Here is a 23,565-nt window from a genome sequence, read left to right as displayed (position 1 = left end):
GTGTATGTGTGTGTGTGTGTACCACATCTTCTTCGTCCTTTCACCTATGGACGAACACTCAGATTGCTTCCATACCTTGGTTACTGTAAATAATGTTGCAGTAAGGCTGGGGGCGCATATATCTTTTCAAATTGGGGTTTTTGTTTTCTTTGGGTAAATACCCAGTAGTAGAATGACTGGGTCCTTTGGCGATTATTAACATTTAAAGATCAGGTAATATACCTGGTATTGGTTTTACTACCCTTAGAACAACTAGTACAAACATGAAACACTGCTCTTAATACAGATTCCTTGGGTGAGTGAATAAACAAAGAAGAAAAAGAAAAGAGTGTAAAATTTTATAGTGCTCTAAGTGGGGGAAGAAAGAAGCTAATCAATGTATCTGGGAAATAAAATTCTCTCCCCTTCTTTGAGCTTATTCATTTATTTATAAGCTGGGAAACATGTTGCCTACCATCTATTTAGTCTCAGGAGTATGTTAACACCATCAATATGAAGTTTATGAAGTACTTTGTACTGCCTAGGAGAAAGATGGTATAGAAAATTTAAAATATTTCCCTCTGTGTAATCTCTCCAGGAAGAAAAGAGGAAAAACATCTATTTTGTGAGGTGCTCCATTCTGGATCACTCTAGTTGGGGTGCCCAAAGGGGTTTGTACACCTCTTCAAATGTGAATTAATTTGTGCTTTGTAAAGCCCCTGATGGATACTTCTCATTTTAATTAAGGATGTTTTGAAGAATTTTTACTTTAAAAACTAGATAAAATAGCTCACGCATTTGCTCTGCCAAATGTACGGCATTAGACATAAACATAATCGTAAATGAGTACATTAGCAGCTTCTCAGCCTGAATTTGGCCACTCAGCAACCTTTTCTCAGAGACTTGAGGGCCCTAATGTGTGATGTTTGCTTGTTTATTTAATTTGGTGGTTTGGTTTTGATCAGCATAAAAAGGAAGCATATTTTGGAATGATCATTTCATAACTGAGCACTGCCACAGGCTCAGGGACCTTGCTGACATCTGCATTTACTATCCCATTGGAACACAAACAATGTATGGTAAAATAACGCTTTGGCAAGACTTAACTGACATCAGGATGCACTTGGGGAAGAAGAGGGCAAACACTGGTGAGAGATGGTAATCTTCGCATGGTGCACAGTAGCATAGGCCTGGAGAATGCACAAGATCTCTGCGACAACACAGTGTCATATTGGTGTCACGAATGGTGTTTGGGGGCCAGCAGATGCCAGAGTTTGTCACCTTAAGTTAATATTAGTAATTCAAAATATATTGGTCATGTAATTATGTTTGTATCTCAGTTGTAAATTTTCTTGAGTTTTACAGTTAAAGGAGACCTATAAGGATATAGTTGATCGCTGCTATAATGTTTGTACATTTTAAAATATCATTATAATAAAAATAACTTGTCAACATCAGGAATCCAGAAGAATAGTTTCTTGCAGAGGTGTTCCATAAATTATGTGAGTTTGAGAGAACTTCAGTAGTAACTGATAGTCCACTCCTCCAAGAAAGTGTTGCATTATAGCCAAGCTTTTTTATATCAAGTCCACAAAAGATAAAGGAAGGGGTTAAAAGTGTGGGAAATTGCAAATATGGAAACCACCACTTTCCAGATAAGAGTAAAATACTGAAGTTCTAAAGAGTGAAAGGCTCAAGGTTGAATGAAATGGAGAAGTCATGATTGAGAAAGACCTACAAAGTCTTGAAAGTGTCACTGATGAACTAAAATAATCAACCTCAACACTCTATTGAGATATATGAGTATGTGTGTATGTGTGTGTTTCAATGTATGTGTGTATCTCTTCTCAAGTGCTTTGGAGTGCCCTTTGCTGCTGGACTACTTTCCTAACTTCCCAATAAAAGCTCAGTAGAAAAGGTACTAATTATAAAGAAATTAACTTTATACTGATGTTCTCTAGAAATTTTTTTTTGTCAAAGGCCTACTTATTTTACCTCTTGAAACTATTATCTATACCAAGTTATTGTATAAGCAATCCACTGTATTTGCTAGTTTCTCAACTTTATTTTCAGCTTCCTGTGTCTATAAATGTTTGTCCCCATTTAGGATGTATATAGTACTTGTTAGAAGGACACCCTTTTTCTGTTTTTTTTCTTACCCTTTCAAAGTTGAGAAGAATATTTGTGAGAGTGTGAAAAGGTATAAGCGTTGTACCTTTGAATGGACTATTGTGTTAATTGCAACCACTGTAAATGTGGGTTGCTATTTTATGGCTGTTGAACCCAATGTCAAAGGATTTACCTACATTCTGACCCAATCCTAGTTATTCAGGAACCATTAAGCAGATACACAATTTGAAATTGTTTTCCAGAATGAATTTGAAGAGGGCAAAGGAGTAAGTAGAGAAGTCAGCCGGCTCTTCCTTGTCTATATAGGATCCTCTCATAATTACCCTCTTCCCCCTGCCATCCAATTTAGGCCTACTTTGTATCAGAAATTTTTTTCTGGCTTTTTTGTTGCCTTTTTAAGGGCATAACAATGAGTTTAATTTGGAGACCACTTGTAATATTTCAGTACTGTTCCAAGGACATTCACTAAGGAAATAGCCAATGTTTGTTGAGCACCAACTGGTCACTCAACACCATTGGCAGGCATTTAGGTAGCACAAGTATCACATAACAGCCTTGACCAACATCCACCATCCCAATTAGATTGGATCCTCATTGACAGGTTCTCATAGTACCCCAATTCCCTGCACAACGCCAAGTCACTATTTACCTTGTGTATGCTATTTTCACTCCACTGTGAGCTCCAGGAAAATAGAGATGGTATCTATTTGGTAACTGCTGAATTCCTAGATCCCAGCTTAGTATCTAGCGCACACACACACACACACACACACACACACAAAACTACTCAATTGGAATGTGCATGAATGAATGAAGAAAGGAAGGAATGATGATCTAGGAAAGACTAGGATGAGTTTGAGTAGTGTAATATTATTTGCGGAAGCAAGAAAGGAAGGCATTTAAAGAACCTGGGACTACATAAAGGTAGGGACTTCCAACAGGAATCCCACATAGGGCAGAAAGTAGGCCAGATTATTAAGTACAAACTAAGAAAGTAGAACAATCTTTTGTGATTGCAACATGAAAGCGAAAGCCCAAACCAGGATGAATCTCGCAAGACAGAAAGTATGTTAGGAAAAGATGCTTTAACTCCAGGCAGAAAAAGAAATGGGCTATCCCTTTTACTCTGAGGAAATAGACTAGTTTAAAAAGGTAAAAACATCCAGGGCTTTATTCTTTCATCACACCTTAGTTTTTCTTACCCAGTCATAATGTCAAAGGATGTGGCATCCAGAAGGGGTGGGGAGGAGTCTGGCCCTGAGACATAAAGACCTAATGAAAGATGGTTTTAGGAAATGGCTCTTTCACAGCAAGAAGCTGTACTCCATGAACTGTCCAGGCCATGGCCTGTTGTTTTTCAGAACTCATAGACGGTGGTAAAGGCCAAAGAGTGTCTATGAAACTAACAGATGATTTCTAGAGTCCACTGAATCCCTGCCCAGGAGCCTGACAGCATAGCTGGTTCTACAGCCGCCCCTTCTCCATCCTCTGTGGGCAAGCACCAGCTTTTGTGTTGGGAGATCTGAGTCTAATCTCAGCTGTGCCACGGTGTCTCATTTTGTGATTCTGAACATGCTACTTTACCTTTTACACCCTCAGTTTCTTCCTCCTTACAATGATGAAAGGTAATTGGTTAGTGGGATAAGAACATTTTTAATATCTTCCTCTCCCTAAATAATATGTAATTTATATGTAATACACACACATATGTTATCTGTGCACAACATATAAAACATGTTTATTCCAAGTAATAAAACAAGATTCAACACTCCCTTCCCCTATCCCTTTCCATCCCAGATTCCAGCTCTCATGGGGAATCATTCTAAATTCTTTTAGCTATTTCTCCTGATATTTTTACCTTCATATCTCTTATATTGCCTTTTCCTGATTTTCCAAATTTAGATATTATTTGTTGACTCCTCACTATGACAGATGAGGATTGAGCTCATATCCATTCATCCCACTCACATTGTTTCCATTTTCCCTCTGTCATATTTTTGCTAAATCAATATTCAGTATTCACCCTATTATGACTAAATAACTTCACAACTGAGCCAAATAGTGTACCCTGAAACTTTTTGTTTCCTGCTTTGTTTATGCTGTTTTATTTCCTTTGTTTATTTTGTTCTATGTATTTTATCATTGATTCAGACCCAAACTTTCTGAGCAAACTGTGAAACTACTCTCAGTAACAATCATGCATTTCTGTTACAATGTTTTTCCCCAGAGTTCTCCCCGATTGGACCCCATCCATTCTCCTTCAGCCTGGCCTCCTTGATGTTGGAATTTCAGGGGAGCTGTCTTCTTGGGAGTGACCTTCACATTCTCCCACATATTGGCTCTGCTTTTCTACATATTTAATTTGCTGTTTTTTTTCTCTCATTTTGGTGGATTGAGTCCTCCATTAGCTTCCTGAGAAAGAATACATGGAGGTAAATTTTTAGATTTTATGTATCCGAAATGGTTCTTATTTCACCTTCAAACTTCATTGATTGGGGGTGAAATTCAAGCTTGGAAATAATTTTCATTCAAAATTTTGCAGGTGGTGTTCCATTATGTTCTGTTTTCCATTGTGACTGAAGAAGGTCCAGTGCCATTCTGAGTGCTCCTTCTTCATATGTGATATGCTTCTCTGCTCCCATTCCAGAAGCTGTTATCTTTATGATCTTTTCTTTGTCCCTAAAGCTCTAGTAGTTTAAAATGATGGGCTGTGGTATGAAGCTTTTTTATTCATGGTCATACCAGATGCTAGGCACTTGGTCAGCTTTTTCAATTTGAAAACTCAGATCCTTCAGTTTTAGATTTTCTTAGGTAATTTAGTTGATAATATTCTTCCCTTCATTTTCTCTTCTTATTTTTACTTTCATTTCCTAGGCTGTATGCTGGAGTTCCAAGAGTTCAACTTGAAGCTATTTTCTGGGCGATACCTTCAACTTTATATTTAGCATTTTTATTAAATAATCTATTATATTAACTTCCAAGAGATCTTTCTTATACATTTAATGTATCATTCCTTTATTGTAGAATCCAATTCATGCTTCTTATCTCTTGAGTAAGAGCATAGTTTTTAAAGTGTTATTTTGGTCCCTGAATTGTGCCCATTTCCGGTAATTTATTTTGTTTGCTAACTTTAGTTTCTGCCCCTACCCCATATTTAGAGCCCTTTGACTATCTGATCTTACAAGTCCCAAAAAGTCAATAAGACGTTCTAGGAGGAAGATGGCCAGCTGGTGGGCCTCACCCTCAGTTATACCTAGTGACCACAGTCTAGAGTCTTCAACTTCATCATCTTCACTGTGAACCTCCAGGTCTTTGCTTGGTGGAAAAGGAGGGCATCATCTGGCCATGTGGCAGGGAGAGAGTTTCTGAGGCCTTCTACTAGTTTTCCATACCCTAGTCCTCAGAGTATATGGTTCTTCACATTTCTAGACCACTCTGGTGATCTGAGGTCTCATTGGCTTTCTTCTTAGTGTCTTCTACCCACGTAGACAGATAGATGAGCTGCTTTCTTCAGCTTGCTAAGTTAGTTACCCTTCATTCAACTACTGTTCATCTCCTAAATGTCTTACTTCCTTTGCCTGCCCCTACCTTTTCTCAGTTTCTCTTTGTTCTGTCAGTTCATACCTATTTTATTCCTTTGCTGTGATCTTTGTGAGGTTGGGGAAAGACAGAAAAGACAAGGATGTGTTTTCAATCTGATGTGCATTAGATAAGCACACACAGCATATGCTAAATCAACCTTTTATTTTAATTTCAGATTTACAGAAAGTTCTTAGAGATCGTTCAGAGAGTTCCCATATATCCCACATCTAGTTTCCCCCTCTATAATTAAAATCTTACAGTAATATGGCACATTGTTCAAAACTAATCAACCAATAATGATATATTATTATTAACTAACACTAAATATTTGGTTGGCTAACCCTTTGGAAATATGGGTATGTCTAGCCCACATTTAGGAGTGGAGAATTATGCTCCCTTTCTTTAAAGGCAGAGTAGCTACATAAACTATTTGGAACTTTTCCTGGGAGATTTGTTTATTCTGCCCATTTATTTACCTATTTAATCATTCATTTATATCAATATGGTTTCACAGATATTTATTTTATGCTTTGGGTTATAATCCAATACTACTTTATTGATTTTTTTGCTCAAATAAAGAAATGCTTTGTAATTGTAAACCTCTATTTAAAAGTAAGATATGATTTAGAGAATATAGTTATATTCTATGTCTTATACTTCTGGAGCTCCTTACCATGTAACAAAATGCTAGGGACATACAATTTAAACCCTAAATACTTGTTTTGCTAACTTGTTGATTAATTTTAAATAAGTATTAAATCATTTATGAATGCCTAGTGTCATGTTCCATGATAGGTTACAGATGCATGAGGCTGCCTCAAGACCTATAATCTTATTAGAAAAATAAACACATATGAAATAATGAGAAAATAGGTCAACACTTTACATAGTACTAAATTTGTGTCATTTTCACAGTTTGAGAGTGACAGATCTCAAGGACTGAGGTAATCAGTTTGGATGTATCAATCATGGTGTCCCAGAAGAGATTGAAAACAGTTTAGACAGAAAGAAAGGGGAGATGGGGAAGTCTTTTAAGCACACAGAGTATAACAAGGGTGCATCTATTCTATTTGAACATGTTCACAAACTGTCAAATGAAAAGCATTCTAAAATTGTCTTTCCTTTAAGAAGAATATCCTATAGCCCCTTTATTTTTGTTTTTCTCTTTCTGTCCAAAATGTGCATGACAGAATCCAACAAACAATAATCCTCTATTTTTTCATAGTGGTTTTGAGCTGCCCAAACCCCTTTACTCATTGGCTCATGGATCCCTACAGTTATCACTGTAAGAGAGGCAATTACGAAAGGTATTACCCATAGCTCTATTTTGCATTTGGGCAAATGAAGACCTCTGATTTTCAGTACATTGTGCAGGTTGCAACCCAGGGCTCCTGACTCCAAATTCAGTATTCTGTGTTCATTACTTAGGGTGATTCTGTTTGGGAAAACTTGGATGGAGGGAGAGATAGGAGAGATGTAGACCCTCAAAACATGGCTTGTGACTTTTTAAGTCTTTTGTGTCCTTGCTTTCCGTTCTCAAGTAAAATTTGATGTGACAGCCTCAGAGACCAGAAGAGGCTATCAAGTCTTTATCTTCCTTTCTTCCCAGGAAAAGAGCATTCTGATCTTTGCCAGTTTAACATGGTGTTCAATAAAAACCACACATGACTTCCAAACCTGGTCTTATTCAGAAAAGCCAGCAATGGTGCTACTTAGCTATCACTTAGGCTGGTGGACAAGGCTAGAAGTGGACAAAGATCTCTCCTTACCTGACACAGTGAACATTCTGAGCCAGCCTGGCCCCATGGCCTCCCCAGGCATTCTGCACACTTGGCTCTCTGCTAGGAAGGGAGCAGAGAGAGCAAGCAAACACCAGCAGGAACACTTCTTTAAGGTCCTTTGAAGGGTTCACTCTGCAGGAGAATGGTGGTTTTGAAAATTTCAGCTCAGCAGAGCCTTAAGCCATGTTTTAAAGGGAAGCTTTGGTCAATAGAATTTGGTCCTTAGAACTCACTTTCCCTCTTTTCCTTTGTAGGTTTTAACATTTAGTACGGTTAGGGACTACCTGAATATGAATTCATTATTGAGACTTTCAAGAGTCAGGATCTCTGGAGGTCTGTGTCATGGATCCTGCACCCTCTTTTTCTGTTTTTGAGAGTCTGTTCTCTCCAGGATGGTTGCCTGTGGGGGGGCACCAAATCTTTTTCAAGAACTCAGACTGTAGTCAAAGTGCCTGGGTCTGTATTCTGGTCCCTCCATTTCATAGGCATGTGGCTTCAGACAAGTCACTTAAAGTCTCTAAGTCTAACTTTCTCCATCTGAAAAAAGCAGTAGTAGGAGTTCTTGCTACTGAGGATCACTGTGAGTATTCAGGGAGCTAATATATGATGCCTTGCACATAGAAGTATTCTTTAAACATTAACACTATTATTAGCTATTATTGAGCAAATTTCCCTATTTCTAAGTGCCAGAGAAAATATCAAAATGGATAAGAGACCACTCCTGCCTTCATGTCACCATCTAAAAGAAGCTCTTGAGATTGGCATGTAGATAATCAACCACAAATAATACATATGCAACCAAAAATGCTAAGGCTTGATGAAGAGATATAGTCAAACATTATGGAGGAGAACCCAGGGATAAAAAGGCCACAGGCTATTGGGGCTGATACATTTCATTGAATTTGGATAATATGAGAGAGGAGGTAACTGAGGCTTGAATTATGGGTCAAGTTTAGTATGTCTTAGAGGAAAGAAAAATATATAAGCAAGAAGACCGGAGGGATCTAAAGAGAGAATAACATCCATTTGTAGGAACATCGACACAAAGTTTAATAGGCAAGACTAAAATCAGTTTATGTTTGGAATAGGGAAAGCCTTGAATGCCGAACTACAGAGCTGAGGGCCCTGCTGAGATTCTAAAGCAGTCTAGAGTATGTATTTTTACTGATATTTATCAGCCTCCCTTAAGTGCATTTGGATTTGCATTTCCTTCTCAGAAATTGTTTCCCCCTTCCCTTCTTTCAGTAAATAGTTATTGCATTCCTGAATTCATGATGTGATCTGCTGAAGATCATATAGAGGTGCCTATCTGTCCTATGGTACTTTAACAAAATTAGGTGAAGTTCAAACCATGGTGACTGGCATTAAATAGTGTCAGTTTAATCAAGATTCACCAGTGTGAGGCTATTGATTTTATCAGCCAAAAACTGACTTGAAGTCCATTGCCAATTGTATTTTAATACTTTTATCACCTCAACTAGATTATTCTGTCCAGAAAAATTTATTAAGCATCTACTAGGCTAGATTCTTTAGAAAGTATGAAAGAAGTGTAGGTCATAATACTAATCCTAAATACTACAATCCTTCAGGTGGACAATGCTCATGAAATTGTTTGAGAATGGTACAGTCCTACCAGTGAGTTTACCTCCAATTCAGAAAACTAAAGTGATTGGATATATAATATAGAGATAGATTTTGGGTGGTTAAAAAGAGTCAAGATCATAGGTAAAGTTCCAGAGAAAGTAAGGCTTTGAGGTAAGTGAAAAGAGAGGAGAAATAGCTGCTGTGGTCAGAGTCCTGAGGCATGTAAAGTCTCAGGGAAAAATGAGGAAGACTATCAGCTTGACCAAAGAGGGTGCAGGGAGATGAAGTTGGCCAGATTAGGTAGGCAGAGGTACTAAGTACCTTGGTAGCCCAAAAGGTCCATAGTATAAGCCATCTCCTCCTGTTTGGTAATGGAAATCTAAGAGATTGGCTTTCACAAAGGAGGAAAAGAGAGATGCTTTCTAATCCAGAATTTCTTTAAGAAAGAATGTCATGTGCCTACCAGGTTTTTTACCATGAGAAGTCAAAGGAGGCATAGAGAATTTCAGACCATTTCTCCAAGGGGCATACATTCATAGAAAATGATGGTCTCACATTTTAGACTGAAAAATGAACATCCTGATGGGACCAAGATATGTCTACTCCTTTCCAGGTTAGGGGCTGGGGGATAACCAGGAAAGGAAGCAGATAGATGTCTGCCACCTTGAAACTTTGCTGCTAAAAAAATTATTTCAGAGTTTCCCTATGTCTGGCAGCCTATGAATTTAGGTTAAGGTGAACTTTGCACAGAGATTACCAACCTGACAGACCTAGAAGGTGAAGCCTTCTGTTTATTTCAAATTTAATTATAGCCTTGACTGTCAGAGTTGCATCAAAACCTGAATCCCACCTGAAACATCCTCATCGTGGTCTTCAGGTACACCCTTCAGGGTAAAGCTGATTCCTCTTGAGGTAGTGAGTTCTCCATTACTGGAAGTTTTCAAGCAGAGGACCATTTGGCAGGTATTTTGTCACAATAGGATTGATCAGTGGTGTTCAGAATGATGATAATAGCTAACACTGAGCATGACCTGGGTGCCAGGCTCTGTATTTAACACTTTACATGCTTTCCCTTCTATATCTCTATGAGGTAAGGGTTGCTGTTTCCCATATTTTGTTTATTTATTTACTTTTGAGAGAAAGAAGGGGGATGTGAGAGAGAAGAGAGAGAACATGAGCAGGGAATACTATACTGAAATAACTTTTATATATGCTCCAGACTGACCATTTCATAATTTCACTACTAAAGATGAAGGCCTCTTTGGTTCCTGACTTTCACTGGGACATGAAGGGCTTGGGATTAAGTTTCATCTACTCTTGTGTATGTTTCCTGTTATCAGGGTATGTGTCTAATGCAAAGGTGAATATCAAATCAGAGTTTTTAAAAAAAAATGAGAGGACAGTAGAAAATGTTTCTCCGTATAGCACCGGAAAGCTAGGGCTTCAACGAAAGAACTAATAAGTTAAAGAGAACATGGTCAAGGCATCCGACAGCAGATCCTAGGACTCTGGAATGCCAGAGGGAAGAGCTAGTTTGCCTCTCAGCTGAGCTCCTTGTTCACAGAATGATCACAGACAAGTCCCTGAGATGAGTGTAGTGCTTTTGGGTTTGAAGGGACCTTAGAGCACCCTACTCCAGACTTTTAAATTACTCTCTGTAGGAACAAAGAACTTACCATTTACTCTTCAGATATTCATCGTGAATCTACTGTGTGCCATGTATTGGTCCAAGAGCTGCCTCTGAGTCTGCTCAGGGGGAAGGAGGAACTAAGACAAATTTGCCTTCTCCTCCCTCTATGTGACCATGCCCTCCATTACATCTGCTTTGTATTGGGATTGCAGTTAAGATTTATTTTAAAGAAAAGACTACAGGGGCACCTGGGTGGCTCAGTCGGTTCAGCTTCCGGCTTTGGCTCAGGTCATGATCTCACAGTTCGTGGGTTCAAGCCCCGCGTCGGGCTCTGTGCTGACAGCTAGCTCAGAGCCTGGAGCCTGTTTCAAATTCTGTGTCTCCCTCTCTCTCTGACCCTCCTGTGCTCGTGCTGTCTCTCTCTGTCTCTCAAAAATAAATAAAAAAACAGGAAAAAATTCTTTAAAAAGAAAAAAGAAAGAAAAGACTACAAAGCCTAAATTCCTTTTAAACAACCATGTCTATTCTAACACTCTCATCTGACAGACAGAAAAACCATTATCACTAGCAAGTGATCATGTGCAGAGTAAGACTCTTCGCATTTTCACTGTATTTCATACTGTCCTGGACCTCAATTCCCATTATTGATGATTGAGCAGTGGGACCAGATCCTCATTAGTGGTATTTTCTAAGAATAAAGTGTTTTAATTTTCTGAGTTTCTTGAACATTCACTATTTGGCTAGTATTGTCCTTGGTCATATAGCAGTCATGGCTCTTCAGTCCTTGATGGCTATAATTCCTTTTCTTTCTTTCTCTCTGTGTTCTTTGTGTTCAGGCTGAAAAATGTCTTGGGTATTGGTCTGGGCTTTGTTTAATCATACTGAGTTTATGCCATGTGTCTCAGGGACACTGGAAGGATCAATAGATTATCACAATTACCTGTATTTATGGAGTGCTCAAGGTAGTGAGGGCCTAAGCAGCTGGAGCCCATGTTCATGTTGAATATACAAATACCTAGAGATCTGTTTTACAAATTCTAGGACATCCTGGAAGGGTGTATATATATCTTATACTAGGACTGTTGGCTTGAAAGCATGGTATGATGGTTAGCAACCAACAGGCCTAACCAAGAATCCAGTATGTGTCATTTGCCACTGGATATCTGTGTTCTTGAGCATCAACTTTACCATCTGTAAGAGAAGTCCAATAATTCTTGAGTCATAGTAACATTTAAACGGTATGCAAAGTTTAGTACAGAGTTAGATATATAGTAAGCTCTTGATAAACAGTAATGCTATTACTGTATTTTTTATCATGGTTTATAATCTCCAGAAAGCCTCAGAATGAGTCCTTTTTCAGGGAGTTGCTGTGTGAAAGAGAGAAAGGGAAAAGAGAGAGAGAGAGAGAGAGAGAGAGAGAGAGAGAACAAAAGAAAGGGGTTTGAGAAATAGAACTTGGTGTGTTACTTTGGCATAGTTTTAGTTCTCTATGTGCAAATTAAGTTGGTGGCCTTGAACTTTCTCAAGCTGTTATACTAGAATAAAATTTAGCTCAGTGTTCATGACTTCCTAATCAAGCAGAGGAGAATTACCATTAGAAGTTATAACATAGCAGCTCACAGATGAAATGTGTATGCCCCACAGAGATTTCTAAATTTTTATTTAAGTTTATTTACTTATTTTGAAAGAGAGAGAACATGCATGTGAGAGGGGTAGGAGCAGAGAGAGAGCGAGAGAGAGAGAGAGAGAGAGAGAATTCCAAGCAGGCCCCGTACTGTTAGTGCAGAGCCCAATGCAGGGCTTGATCTCTGGATTGTGAGATCTTAACCTAAGCCAAAATCAAGAGTAGACCACTTAACTGAGATTTCTAAATTTTTAAAAATTAGTTGTTAACATTTAAAAATCCAGGTATTTCAGGGGCACCTGGGTAGCTCAGCGGATTAAGCAGGGTCAAACTCCTGATTTCAGCTCAGGTCATGATCTCATGGTTTGTGGGACAGAGCCCCACAGGGGGCTTTGCACTGACAGTATGGAGCCTGCTTGGGATTCTGTGTCTCCCTCTCTCTCTCTCTCTGCCCCTCTCCTGGCTGTGCACACACATTCTCTTTCTCCCTCTCTCAAAATAAGTAAATAAGTAAACATTCAAAATAAACAAAATCTAGGTACTTCATTTGAAAATCTAGGTTTCTGGCTTCTCTCTCATTTTTAACTTTCTTAAATTATGAAATCTAACATACATTCTCAAAGCAAAACTATATAGCTCAGTGATTTCTCACAAATTAACCCCAGGTAACCACCACCCAGGTCAAGAAATTTAATGTTGCCAGCCCCCCGGGAGCTTTCTCTGACCCCTTTTCAACACTATATATTGTCCCACCAAAGAGACACTCTATTGACTCATAACCTCTTTGTTTTTCTATAGATTTACCACCTAAGCATGCATTCCTAAATATCACAGTTTAATTTTGCCTACTCTTTGAAATTTATATAAAGGGAATCATTAAGTATGATTTGTGTATGTGTATGTGTATCTGTTTTCCTTTGCTCAGTATTACACTTATGGGATTCATCCATGATATTGCATATGGGTATATCTTACTCATTTTCATTTCTATATAGGGTTCTATTGTATGAATGTGTCACAATTCATCCACAACTCCACTGTTGATGGACATGTGGGCTTTATACACTTTTGAATAATGAGTCTATAAATATTCTTGTATATCTCTCTTGGTGCACATGTGCACATATTTCTGTTGGATGTAAACCTAGGAATGATATGAGAATGTTCTGTTTTCGATAGATACTGCCAAATAGTTTCCAAAGTGGCTGTACCAATTTACACTCCCACCATCAGTATGTGACAGTTCTCATTGCTCCAAATTCTCTCAAACACTTGGGATTGTCAATTATTTTAATTTTAGCTCTTCTGGTGGGGGTGTAGTGATAACTCATTGTGATTTTAATTTGTTTTTCTCCTGATTGTTTGTGAGGCTTAGCTTCATTTCATATGTTTATTGAAGTGTTGATATGGTTTTAAAAGTAGGAACAGTTCATGCCTTTTTCCCACTTTCCTACTGAGTTATCTGTGCTTTTCTTATTGATTTATAGATGTTCTAGATGTGAACTCTTGGTCAAGTGTGTCTCTTGCAAATATCTTTCTTTATTAGGCTTATATTTTCAGTCTCTTAACAGTATCTCCTGATGTGAAGAACAGAAAGTGTTCATTTTAATGCAGTCCAATGTACCAGGTTTTTGTTTTTTTCTTTTATGGATAGAAGACTTTTCTTACCCTGAGGTCATGGAGATATTTTCCTGTATTACTTTCTGGTGGCTTTATGTTTTTCTATCTACATTAACAATCCATTTGGAATTGATTTTTGCATACAGTGTGATATAAGGATGTAGAATCAATTTTTCCATGTAGATATCCAACTGACGGCTCATTTATTGAAAAGATCATCCTTTCTCCACTGAGCTTAAGTGGCATCTTTGTCATAGATCAAGTGACCAAGTATATGTAGTTCTGTTTCTGGTCTTTCTTTCCTATTCCATTGGTCTGTTCATGTAGCTTAGTTCTTATATTTAACCTATCTTGACAGAAGGGACAGCAAGTCTTTCCACCTTTTCTTCTTTAAAATTGTTTTGGATCTGTTTTAGATCTTTATATTTTTATGTAAATTTTAAAATCAACAGGTTGAATTATTTTTAAAAATCTATATGGGTGACATTTAATTGGTTGGCATTTTCCTTACATATCAGTTTGGGAGAAGTGATATTTAAATATCAAGTCTATTAATCCATAATATCTTGCTCCATTTATTTAGATCTTCTTATATTTCTTCCAATAATGTTTTGTAGTTTTCAGTATAGAGATTTTGTACAACTTTTGATAGATTTATTTTCTAAGTATTTAATGTTTTTGACATTATAAATGGTATCCTTTAAAAATACTATAATTAGGGGCACCTGGGTAGCTCAGTCAGTTAAGTGTCCAGCTCTTGTTTTTGGCTTAGGTCATGTTCTCATGGTTCATGAGTCAAGCCCCACTTTGAGCTCTGCACTGACAGTAAGGAGCCTGCTTAGGATTCTCTCTCTCTCTCTCTCTCTCTCTCTCTCTCTCTCTCTCTCTCTCCCCCTCTCCCCCCCCCACCCTCACTCTCCCTCTCTCCCCTTATCTCTGTCCCTTCTCTTTGTGTGTTCTGTCTCTCTCTCAAAATAAATAAATAAGCTTTTTTTTAAAAAAATGCTATCATTATTTGTTGCTGGCATATTGAAATAGAATGATTTTTTATATTGATTTCATGTCCAGTGACCTTGCTCTGTTCATTGAGCAATTCTAATATTTTCATGTAGTGTTTTTTTCTTTTCTATGAATACAGTCATAACATCTGTGAATAATGGCAGCATTGTTTTTCCTTGCCAAGTTTGTCGTGATATTATCTGTTATAGCCTGTTTACTAATATTTTCTTTAAGATTTTTCATCTTGATTTGCAACAGCATGAGTGGAGCTAGAGTATTATGCTAAGCAAAATAAGTCAGTCGGAGAAAAACAAATACCATATGATTTCACTCGTATGTGGAATTTAAGAAACAAAACAAACAAGCAAAGGGGAAAAAAGAGAGAGGGAGAGAGAGGCAAACCAGGAAACAGACTCTTAATTATAGAGAACTAGGGGGAGGCAGATAGGGGAATGGGCGAAGTAGGCGATGGGAATTACTTCTCATGATGAGCACGGAGTAATGTATAGAACTGGTGAATCACTGTATTATACACCTAAAACTAATATCACACTGTATGTTACTATAATTTAAATAAAACTTGAAAAAAATAGTTTACATCTTGATTATGAAATGAAGTACCTGTAATTTTCTTTTCTAATCATGTCCTTGTTCAATTCGGTATTAAGGTTATACTAACCTCAGAAGAGTAAGGGAGTGCTTCCTTTTCCTATTTCCTGAAAGCATTTGTGTCAGGTGGGTGTTAATTATTCTTTTAGTGTTCTGTACAACTCAGATGGGAGGTAGGCTGTGCCCAGAGCTTTTTTGTGTAAAGCTCTTAATGTCTTTAATAGCTACGACACTAGCCAATTATGTTATTCTCGTGCCTGTTTTGGTAATTTATATTATGTTAGGAATCATCCATTTCATCTGCATTTTCAAATATCTTGTTATAAACTTGCTCATAATAGACTTGTTTTAATGTCTGTAGGATTTGTAGTGATGTTACTTTTTATATTACTGACCTAACTTGCTCACTCATACTTTCTCTAAGAATCTTTCCGGGGTTGGTTTTGACTTTGTTCTACTTTGTTTCCTTCTCTCTTGTGTTTAGTTCACAGGTTTCTTTTTCTAACTTCATGAAATGGATGTTTAACTACTGATTATTCTTTACAGCTTTTTATATTTTTTAATAAATGTATTTTTAAAACCATAGATTCCACTCTGAAGGTAGGTTTTACTGCATAATTCAATTCTTTTTTATGTATATATTTTTATTAGAAAAACAGAAGAGTTAAGTGACATAAAACAATGTAATATATTTTATATTTCAATTACTAGCAGATTTTATTATATCAAGATAAAGTCTTGGTTTTCGTTCTGAATGATAGTCATTCATTATCAAAAGTTATATCTATGTGCTGGTATTAAAATTTTTGAATCTCTGTTCTTTTATTTCTTAGACTCCACTTCTGACTGACTTCTGGTAAACATGACTGTATAATTCATTTCATGCCTTCTTTCACATTTACTAATTTTTACATTTTTTCTTTTTGTTCCTCTATTAATTTGGAAATTAGGTAGCCTTTAAATATTTTTGTGATTACATAGAGCTTGCAATATTCATTTTTACTTGTAAAATATTATTGTGTATTGGCATTTATACACTCTTCCCAGAGAATGCAAAAACCTTAGAACATTGTAGCCTTCTTTATTTTGTTGCCAATCATTATTGCTACATATTTTTTGTTTTTTAAAACTCAATAAAATATTACTATTGCTATTCTATTCAGTTCATATTTATTTATATTTTTCATGTATTTATAATTTTTACTTTTTATTCTATTTTATAGCTCTATGTTTCCTTCTAGAATAATTTTTTTCTCCATGAATAATATCCTTTAATATTTCTACTACTGTGAGTCTATTGGTGAGGAGTATTTTTTCCTTTTATTAGTATGAAAATGTCTTTCTTCACATTCTCTCTTTTAAAAAAGTCAGTGTTGGCTATAATCTATATTTGTAGTTATTTTCTCTCAGCATTTTAAAGATATAATTAAGTTGTTTCTTGGGAAGAGTCATATTGTGGACCGTTCACAATAATCTGTCTCCTCCGTCACTATGAATGCTTTTAAGAGTTTCTCTCCATCTTTGGTTATTCAAAAATTTTACTGAGATGTACCTAAGTGTAATTTATTTTAATTAACATGATTTGAGTACATTGAACTCATCAATTTTATGTTTTGATGTTTTTTTTTATCATGTTTGGAAAACTCTTGCCAATGACTCTTGAAATATTACTTCTATATCTTCCTTGTATTTTTCTCCTGATGACATTCTATTTACTTGTATGGTAGGGTTTGTCACTCTCCACTATATCTCTCACATTATCTCTGTATTTTCCATGTTCTTCTATTTCTTTGCACTTTAATTCTATTCATTTCCTTTGATCTATTTTGAAGTTGACAAATATCTTTTAAGCTGCATCCAATCTGCCATTATGCCTATTAAATTCTTGATGTCAGTCTCTTTTCAAATTTGGAATTTCCTCTTGATTATTTTATGTGTTTCTCAGGAGTATGCCGAAATTATCATTCTTGTATTTTATTTCCAAGAAGATAGTAAGCCTAGTTGATTATAAAATATACATCTGATTACTCTAATATTTTGAGTCCCTGTGAGTTTATCTCTATTTTCTCTTTTCTATTCATTTTTATTTATTTTGTTTTATCTTATGATGTAAGTGGTTATTTTTGATTGTGTGCTGGACATTGTAATTGCAGAATTTTCTGTAGAAATAATTTGAGGCCTGGGGTAATGTTATCTTTTGACCTAACGGATATATATTTGCCCATCGCACTAGCAATCCATTATCATTTTAATCTTGCTTTAGAGATTGAGATGATTTGAAGCTACACTGCAGTCCCTGAAAGCATATGTCTATTTCCAGTTCATTTTTACTCCTTGAACAGCTCTTCTGGGTCCCAACATAGAGTGATTGTTTACCAGTCTCTTTATATTGCCACAGCTTTTTGGTCCTGAACTCTAAACTCCAACTTCTTTTTGCCTCATCTAAGTGTAGCTGCTTCCTCTAGTATTGGTAAATGTCTCCAGGGAAAAAGTAGTTCCAAACACAAGGCTTACCTCCCTGGACTTCCTCCAGCCCTAAATCCTGACTCTGTAATTCTTCACTCTCTTGTTAGTTCGTCTACATATTCAAGAAGGATTTTGTCCAGCTGCTCTAGTTGTCCTCCCAGGAAGGACTGGTCCAAATTATATAATTTATCATTAATACAAATGGAGGTCCTGTGCCTTCTCTTAAAAAATTAACAGATGTGTCTGCAATAGGCTGGAGCCGAGCTGTGGTTTCCCTCCTATAGATGAGACATGCATTCTTCCACTCACCATAGTGTCCAGCTGGGTCATTTATATTAACCTAGTCACTGTTGGCATTTGGGATTGGGACTCTTTCTCAAAATCCCTTCTAAAAAGGGATTTTAAAAAGATAACATTCCAATAAGGTTCTAACTTGACCTTCCTGAGCTTATTTTTTTCTATATATGGAATTAGATAATTGCTAAATTAAGTTAGGGTTAAAAAAAATTGGGGTGGGAAGGGAGGGAGGAACTCCTAAAGGTTTTCTTTTTTCCTGCACATGAGCAGGGAGGGGCAGAGAGAGTGAGAGTGAAAGTGAGAGAGAGAGAAAGAGAGAGAGAGAGAATCTGAAGCAGGTTCTACACACAGGGATCAATCCAACAACCATGAAATTATGACTTGAGCTGAAATCAAGAGTTGGGTGCTTAACCAACTGAGCAACCCAGATGTCCCTATAGGGGTGTTATCATTCTACTCTCCATGTGCATGGAATATCGGGAATGCCTAATGGGCCTAGAGCTGCCCTGCCAAGACTGCACTGAGAGCTGGTGTCTAGACTCAGTCATGATGTGAGACCAGGAGAATATTGTATGGAGGACTGAAGACAGGATGAATTAGAAACAGATGGTGTGCATCTCCCATGGGGTGGGGTCCACTTCCAGAGCAGCTGCCAGTATAAGGAGTGTTAATGCCCTCGATGCTGCCAAGTGGGGTGAAAATAAAACCACAAAAGATGAGCTTTGAGACACAGCTCTCCCTGTCAGTGATCAGAAAATCCATCTAGTTAGGACTAGAGGATTTAGCATAGGCCTTGTCAAAGTTTACTGGCATGGAAGAAAAGCCTACAAAGACTTCCAGGTTCCCTATGGAAGACAGAAATATGTGGTATTATTTTTAAAAATGAACTCCTGTCCTTTGCTCAGTCTAATTCAGTGAAAAATTTCTGAGTACAGCTTTTCTATGCAAAATAATCTCTACCTTCAGGGAAAAGGTGCTTTCTCTAATTGTGGTGGAGAATGTAGTCTCCAGGGCTGGGCTCCCTGGATCCTAATCCCAATTCTATATGTTAGTAAGTTGTGACCGTGGGCAAGTTATTACATTTCTCTGAGATGTAATTTCCCCATCTAAGAAATGGGAGTCATAGTGACATTCTCTTCAAAAGCTGTTGTAAGGATTTTAAAAAGTAATGCATAAAAAATACCTAGAATAGTGACTGGCACTAAGGATGCAACTCAAAGCTGCTGTTGATAATTAATTGTTTTATTAGTATAATTATTTAACAATATTTAACATGTTTATCTTCAGTCTCTCAGAGCTCTCATTTCTTATCTCTGTTCTACACTCTTCAATTTAAAGTTCTAAACAGGATATCTTCATAAGATTTTTTTCTTTCTGGGTTGGATACAGGGGATTTGGAGTCTCTGTCTGACCCTTCTTTGTTTGGGACTCAAAATCTCTACTGTTCTGTGAGATTTGATTGAGGGTTGGCTCTTCCAAGCAATAGGCATTCCTGTGGCTAAAAGGGCTTCCAGCTAGACATCGCTGCAACCATAGTCAAATTCTCCAGGATTTTTTCAGTGTAAGGCAAAGGTGGGAAACTGATTACCCTGTGGTGACTCCAAATTACAGAGATTTACAATAAAAGTTTTAGATAACTTTTAAAAAAATCATAGGATTGCACATAAAAATCCAGGTCCTTAGCTTTTTATTAAAAAAAAGAAAGAAAGAAAGAAAGAAAGAAAGAGAGAGAGAGAGAGAGAGAGAGAGAGAGAGAGAGAGAGAAAGAAAGAAAGAAAGAAAGAAAGAAAGAAAGAAAGAAAGAAAGAAAGAAAGAAAGAAAGAAAGAAAGAAAAATAGGAAGATCTGGACCTGCTTTTCACTTGACAAAGTTTGGCTAACACGGACTGAGCATTGGCAGAGTGAAAAGCATTCTCTCTTCTGCCCATTTGTTCATTTATGCCTCCTGCTGGGCCTGGGAGCTTGCAACTGAGGGAAGCAGTGTGCTTTTCTAGAAAAGATGCCAGACCGGATCTTAAGAGCTGTGAGCCTGTAGTCATGACCGGGCTTTTAACTCATTGTTTGACCTTGGTGGAGTCATTCACCCTGACTGAGTCTTAGTTTCTCATGTGCAAACTCAGGAGAATGATCTCTTTGTCTGCCTCTCAATGATTTTGGGATGAGCTGAAATGGGAGAGTGTGGGTCCTTGACTACCAGTTGCAGAAAAGTAAAGAATTATTGCTGTTTTGTGCCATTTGCACTTAAGTAAGCATAAATGATTCTGGGACAAGTTCTGATGGACAAAAATCTTTGAATGAACTGGAGTGCTGAGAATAAATGTGGAGAAGGGACCCCATGGTAAGAAAAGCACACAAAATAGAAACAGGAGTGAACTTGAGGAATCCGAAGTCTTTGTGAGGGAGCTTTGGGAACAGGAGAATTTGAAGAGGGTGTTAACCAGCTCCATTTTAAGGATAAGTAACTTGGGGCCCAAATGGAACATGGACCTGCCCACCAACCCTAGCTACATGCGCCTTTGTACATGTTTTCTAACCTCTCTTGCCTCTGTTTCCTCATGCATAAAATGGGAATGTTAGGCTCTATCTTGTAACGCACTGTCATGATTCAGTGGGATAATGTGCTTTAAGTACCTAAAACATATTATAAATGTCTATTAAATGGCAGCTGCTATTATTAATTCAATCAAGCATACACTAACTGAGCCACTGGCAAATCAGGAAGTAGTTAAGAGAATAAGACATATTGCTAGTGGCTATTTCCTTAAACCATTTGGGGCATCTTTTACTTCTCATTGCGTTGAGGTAACTTAACCAGTATTCTTCCCAGCATTCGCTGCAAGGTTCATATGATACACAACCATACATGCCCATATCAATAGTCAATTCTGACAGCCAGAGGTGGTATTAAATTGTAATATTCTGTTTGCAGAATAGGCCTAGTGTGCTTCCCCTTCATAAATCCTTAAATTATACCCATACTCAGCCAGGAAGAAGAAATCTAGGCCCAAAGAATATTTGCTTCTTTTTGGTTTTCACTGCCTTGCCTACTTCTTTTCACTATTGCATCTAAATATTAAGGCAAGAAGTGCTCAAGTTCCTCTGGGCTCCGGAAAGCTTGACCAAATTAACATTCTTGGAGTCAGTCCTTCTTTTTGGACTAAACTCCTTTTTCTTTTCCTCTCAGTAAAATTTCCTGTTCTGGAGAGTACTTTCTCAGCCACTCCTTTCCTAATGTAATTCTGTTTGATTTCCAGCGAGCAGCTCCTGAACCATGCCTCGGCAGTCATTTCAATTCCTGAACACCAGCTTTCCAGCACAAGCTGTTCCAGATGCATCTTTATATCCAGTAATCATGCATTTAACCAAAATGATTGACACAGCATTTTTCCCCTCTCTGTTTCCAACCCATTAGACTTATTTGTCTTCCATGGAAAGGCTCCCCCAGTTTGGGTTCCTGCCAAATCAGTAAATGTACAAATACATGCATCACTCAAACACACCTACACACGCATGGATGTGATAGGTACTGAGTCTGTATCTGTGCACTGAGTATTTAACATTTCATTTCTAGACTTTATCTCTCCATTGAAGGTGTAGTCAGCTGCTTCTTTCCTTACTTCTTACTTCCCTGTCTCCCTCTTTCTTCCTTTTTCTACCTCTACTTCTTTGTTTTTTCTCTACTTTTCCTAGAAACCACCTTTCTGTTGTTATTGCTGATAGTCACCACAGAATCTTATATTCTTTAGTCTTAAAGGGGCTTGAGATAATTTTTTTTAAATTTACTTATTTACTTAGACAGAGGATGGGTGAGGGGCAGAGAGAGAGGAGAGCCTGATGTGGGACTTGATCTCACAACCATGAGATCATGACCTGAGCCAAAACCAAGAGTTGGACTCTTAACAAACTGAGCCACCCAGATGCCCTGAAATATTTTTTATATAATTCTCTCACCTCGATTTTGGGAAATCTGTGTGCCAGAAAGGAAACCATGCACCATCAGTGCTTTTCCTTTGCTCTTAGGAAAATTCTCAAGGTCCACTGTGGGGCTCGGACCCTGCCTGCTACCTCAGGATCCTGTCTACCTCAGCCTCTACCTGTAACCAACACATGCTTTTCTCTCTTCCTGGACAGTCCTTCACACACGGCATACCCTCCTTCTTCGGTTATTGTTTAAGTCTCAGACCACACACCATACCCTGTTCATTTCCTCCTGGTATTTATCACGATTTATAACTATGTATTTATTTGAGTATTCAGTTCTTTAATGTCCCTTCATCTAATAGAAGCAAGATCTCTAACGACAAACACCATGTCCTTGCCCTCACACCCTGTTTCCTCAGTGCTATATATCGTACCTGGCATCTGAGAGTAACAATAAATGTTAACAGTAAGGTAATAGCATCTAAAGTTTATTGAGAATTTGCCAGTTTCAGGCATACTGTTTTAAGATTTTTTTACACATATTTTCACACATATTTAATACTTAACCATCCTATGGGATGGATGTGATTACTATCCCCATTTTTCAGATTGGTGGTCAAGTAGCTCACCCATGATGATATGGCTGAAAAGTAGCAGAGCTGGTTTCTGACTCAGGCATTCTGACTCCAACACCTGGACCCTCAACCAAAACACGCTATGCCTCTATTAAGCACACCCACTAATATTCATTGAAAGAATAAATGGAAAAACATGCTAAAATTGATTACTTGCGCAACTGAGGTTATAACTTGAGTTGTCTGACTGATAATCCACCCCTCTCTCTATGCAGACAGACAGCCTCCCAGGTACCAGCAGAATGCAGTAAAATAAAGAAGCAGATTAACAAATTGGTCTGTTGCTGTTAAGGACTATGGTGGAAGGGCGGGGGGAGATGCTGTGATGTGGATTGTGAAGTACAAATCATCGTTTTTAATTCAGGCAGGACCCAGTAGCAGGTGGAAAAACACTAAATTGGTTGAAGAGTTCTTAAGATAAGGAATCAGGTTCTTCAGAAACATCAAGTGGAATTGCAGTTATAATCACTAACAAGTCAGGTGATTCTTATGCTTTGGATGGTATTTTCCAAACCTGGTTTCATAGTATAAGTAATCATCAATTTTATGGAACTGCTGGTCATAATTTTAGGATGAGAGCTCCAGGAATGTACTTTTTTATTCTTGTATCCACAGCATGAAGGGCAGAGACAGGCACATAGGGCTCAAAAAATGTGTGTTTAATGAATTAATGGAAAAATGCATATAAACAAATCTGTCAGCAGGAAC

General features: G+C 37.5%; 1 protein-coding gene across 4 annotated transcripts in view; it reads left to right on the top strand.

The window, feature by feature from the left end:
• Positions 1–23,565, top strand: part of GRIA1 (glutamate ionotropic receptor AMPA type subunit 1) — a 296,626-nt gene that overhangs the window by 98,058 nt on the left and 175,003 nt on the right. The window lies entirely within an intron of this gene.

The sequence above is a fragment of the Suricata suricatta genome, chromosome 6 (genome assembly GCF_006229205.1).
Source record: "Suricata suricatta isolate VVHF042 chromosome 6, meerkat_22Aug2017_6uvM2_HiC, whole genome shotgun sequence".
Lineage (NCBI taxonomy): Eukaryota > Metazoa > Chordata > Mammalia > Carnivora > Herpestidae > Suricata > Suricata suricatta.
This window is presented reverse-complemented; position numbering and strand designations above follow the sequence as displayed.